This window comes from Aquila chrysaetos, chromosome 1 (genome assembly GCF_900496995.4).
Source record: "Aquila chrysaetos chrysaetos chromosome 1, bAquChr1.4, whole genome shotgun sequence".
Taxonomy (NCBI): domain Eukaryota; kingdom Metazoa; phylum Chordata; class Aves; order Accipitriformes; family Accipitridae; genus Aquila; species Aquila chrysaetos.
The window spans coordinates 16243700-16248006 of NC_044004.1; the positions used below are offsets into that span (position 1 = coordinate 16243700).

The window sequence follows — 4307 nt, forward strand, 5'->3', positions numbered from 1 at the left end:
TGGCTGACCAGAAAGCCAATTTGGAAGTTTGGGCTGAATTTTACTTTGAACTTTTGTTTGCGTTGGAAACAGACTCAAAAGAAAACATAGACAAAGAAAGGAGAAATGCAAAAGACCAACTTATGTGGATCAAATGAGAGCCTGAAACGAGTGAACTGAAACACACTGTGGAGGTCTACTACCTAGTGCCTTCAGGCTAGATGACATAGTAAAGCTTCTCTTCTTCATAAAGCTTCTATTCTTCATGATCTTTATATAAATATACTACATAAATATCAACGTGGTCTTTTCTATTACTATTTGTATCAGAATCTGTGTTTTTAACACTTCAAGCATCAGAAGATGCCACAGTCTCAGTAAGAGCAATCCAGAAGTGATGGCATAAGTGAACTCTTGTTTCTCTTCAGATAGTATAAATCTTTTGCCTTTTACTAAAGATTTCCATGGAGAGGAACAATTTATTTATAGCAGCCTTCCAGTACTTAAAGATGGCCTACAGGAAAGATGGGGAGGGACCCTTTATCAGGGAGTTTAGTGACAGGATGAGGGGTAATGGTTTTAAACTGAAAGAGGGTAGATTTAGATTAGATATTAAGAAGAAATTCTTTACTGTGAGGATGGTGAGGCACTGGAACAGGTAGCCCAGAGAAGTTCCGGATGCCCCATCCCTGGAAGTGTTCAAGGCCAGGTTGGATGGGGCTTTGAGCAACCTGGTCTAGTGGAAGGTGTCCCTGCCCATGGCAGGGGGGTTGGAACCAGATGATCTTTATGGTTCCCTTCCAGCCCAAACCATTCTATGATTCTATAATTCTATGATTCTAACGATAGAATTACACGCAAACTATGGTATTTAATAATGACGATCTCTTGGACTGCAGGAGTCTTTGTGGATGCTCCTTTGAAAATGTTAGTTCTGAGGTTAATGGCAGACTGTCCCCAGTATATTAGAAATATATTATATACTAATAGTATATTAGTGAGGCCAGGAGTAGAGGAGGGGAGAGAAAACATCGTTACACCACTACACAGAATCGTAGTTTTAAATGCTAGGCACGATTGTGGCCACCCCAGTTCAAAAAAGAAAAGGTACAATGAAGGGCAGCAAGGAATATCAGAGGTTTGAAATGGGTTCTGTCCAAAGAGATATTAAACAGAATAGCACTTTTCAGCACAGAAAAAAAAAGAGTTTGTGGTTTATAAAATGATGAATGGCAAGAAGGAAGGACGGGAATGATGGCTATTATATCTCATAAGACAAGAACATGGAGGCACCAAATGAAACTATCAGACTGCAGGCTTTACACAAAAAGTACTTCTTCACATAATCCATAACTTGAAATGCCATTGCCACAGGATGCTTTGGCAGCCAAAATTATAAATAGGTTCAAGAAACATCTAGAGAAACTCATGGAATAAATATCTGCTGTGGCTGCTGAACAGAACGGTGTGGGTCAGGAAGTCCTGACCCGCAGAGGTGTCCCAGGGAGGTGCCACTCTGGGCTGACCACACCATCGGCCTCCTTAGGGTTGTTTTGCAGCCGCTGTCAGAGACTGGGCATGGAGCCACACAGCCCCTTGTTCCTTCTCATGTGGTTGCAGATACAGCCTTTGGGTTACTTCAGAAACCAGGTACAGTTCTCAAGTGAAAACCCCACTCTCCTCAGAGAGAGAGAGCAGGAAGAAATCCTCAGTAGCCCCAAGCAACTGTTTGCAAAAGGCAGTGAGAATCAGCCCTGGGGTGATATGACTCTGCAAGAATAAATGAGTGTGAAGCAAATGCTTTCAAAAGCACCCATCTCAGCTCTGCGACAGAGAAAACAGGAACAAAAGATCCAAAAGAGACAGTTGATTCCCTGCAGGGGAGAAAACAAAGTGTTTACAAAGATGCAGAACAGTAAATCATCAAAGTGTTCTTCTGAAAATATTTCAAATGTAATGTTCATTCCTACGTTTATATGGGAGGCACAATAAAGAAAGAAAAAAGATACAGCCCTTGCCTTTAAGGGCATTTGGAGTAAAGCAGGTGTAGCATATCAAATAAGAACAATAGCAAAACAACAAAGAGGAAAAGAGGAAGGACTGCAGGAGGAGTGGGGGCACAAGGATTATATGTAAGTTTATATGATTGTTTTGGATTACTGGGAAAAATCTTCATTAGCTTGTTTATTGACTTGCTTGCTATGTCTTGACTTGCCTTAAACTGAAGTAGTTATTTCAGACTGCTGAAGGGGTCTATTTTGAGTGCGGTCTCATGAAGGTTGATTAGGGGAAGGGGTTTGTGGGAAGCAAAGGAGTGAAGACAAAAGGAGAGATGAAGATAAAGGACAATTGATGCAGAAACAGGGGGGACCTGGTGCAGACCCTAGCACTGCTTTTAATAATAGCTGGCTCTCGTATAGAGCTTTTCAAGGATAGATTTTGAAGTGTTTTAAATTGAAGTCTGAATAATTTTCTTCATTTTATAACAGTACAAATCATATGCTCAAAGTCACTCAACAGAAAAAAAATGCACTGTAGCCAGGCAGAGGATTCACAGCCCCTGAATTCTAGTGCCATGCTGCCCACGAGCCACGCTGCCCCTCCGTCAGCTTGGACTGTCACCTGCGACACGGAGGTGATGTATTAGAAATTAATTTATCAGCTGCTCTCTCTATAAATGGTACACTGAAATACCGTATCAGCCTGTTTGTAGGGAGAACTGGCCTTGGTGGGAACATGTACACCAGCAGGGATTTACTGGGGGAATGAAGAGGGTTTAAGCTCTCTTCTCCTCCTCATTATTGGTACCTGATGTAAAATGGTACCCAGACATGTAACATAGTCTCAGACTGGAGACATACTAAGACAGACATGCCTGTTCAGGGCCACAGCCAGGCCACCCTCAAGGCCAGATACACAGTCTGTTCAAACAATGGTTTGCAATACACCCCAAGAGGACAGGTGATCCCCGAAGTCCAGAGGTTTACCGGCATGCTTGGATGTAAGGGAGAGAAGAAAGTGCCATGCTCACAGATCATCTGAAAACTGCCCTCTCAATGTTATAGATGTGCCTGTATAGATACACATGACCTTTTTTTGGCATTTGAAATGCACAAATTCCGCTGACTCTCAAAGCATATAGAATAGTTCTTGACCTACAACTGTTCATAGAATCATAAAATATCTCAAGTTGGAAGGGACCTACAACTGTCATTTGAATTATTCCAACTCTTAGCATTCTAATTACGTTAGTTTGTATAATGAGCAGAGAAACAGTTTAATTGCACACAGTACACAGTAGCATTCTTTTTTTAAAAAAATACAATTCTTTACCACAGGTGAAGTTCAAGAAATCTTTTCAAATAATGATAAAAAATCTCTGATGACAATACTTGATTGTGATCACAAACAGAGATGTTATTTATTTAACTAACCAGCTAATATCACTGGTCTTTTATTTTCCCGTCCAACTAACAATTATATCTCAAAAGGTAACATTTTCAAAGAAGAAATGATGGTTTTTTGTGTCTGGGCCATGCACATTTATGGTAACAGTATTACCTTAACTCATTGCCGTACTACAATGGAATTTCTGCTTGCCTGGTTCATTGCAAACCCCACTCAACAGCTGTGCTGCAGATGTAGTCACACATGCATCTGCAATTGCTGTCTCCCAACACTGTCTGGCCCTCCATACCTTAGAAGATGTTCCTGTTTGTTTTTCAGAATCAAATCTTGCCTATATTACATCTACCAACTCAAAATTAGCCCAGCATCATTCACATGAATAGATCTACCATGAGTCGCAAGCATTACTCAAGGTACATTGCCTATACAAAAAAATTAATTTAATGGTCTAAAGGTCACTGTAACAATTTAATGTTTATATCTTTTTTACTGCTGATGCTGGTCTTAACATGGAGGAGTTTAGAGGGGATCTTTTAATAAATGTGAAATTTAACAGCTTGAAAGATTTTGGATTACATTTGCTTTGATGTCTTGAACTAGTGGTAGGAAATTTCTCTTCTGAGCTAATTATCACATGAAATTGTTTTGAGGAACTGTATATCATCATCATCATCATCATCATCATCATCATCATCATCATGATTCACTGCTAATCAGAAAACAAGTGGCTGCAGCACCATACTGCAGACATGAAATGCACAAACTGTAGTACACTTATTGTATGAAGCAACAATTATTTTCCCTCTTTGTGCTTATCGAAAGGTAACTCTAATGTGTTGGCTAATGAATTCCACCCCAGCTGTGCATGATCTTATAATTACATGGTTCAGGCTCCACATCAGCTAATCAAATGGTTTCTT

The 4307-nt window shown here is 40.2% G+C and overlaps 1 non-coding gene across 1 annotated transcript; it reads left to right on the forward strand.

Moving 5' to 3' along the window:
• The first annotated feature begins 395 nt into the window (after positions 1 to 395).
• LOC115347777 lies at positions 396 to 461 on the forward strand. Its single transcript, XR_003925605.1, has one exon. It is a non-coding gene; the product is annotated as a U5 spliceosomal RNA (small nuclear RNA).
• The last annotated feature ends 3846 nt before the right edge of the window (positions 462 to 4307 follow it).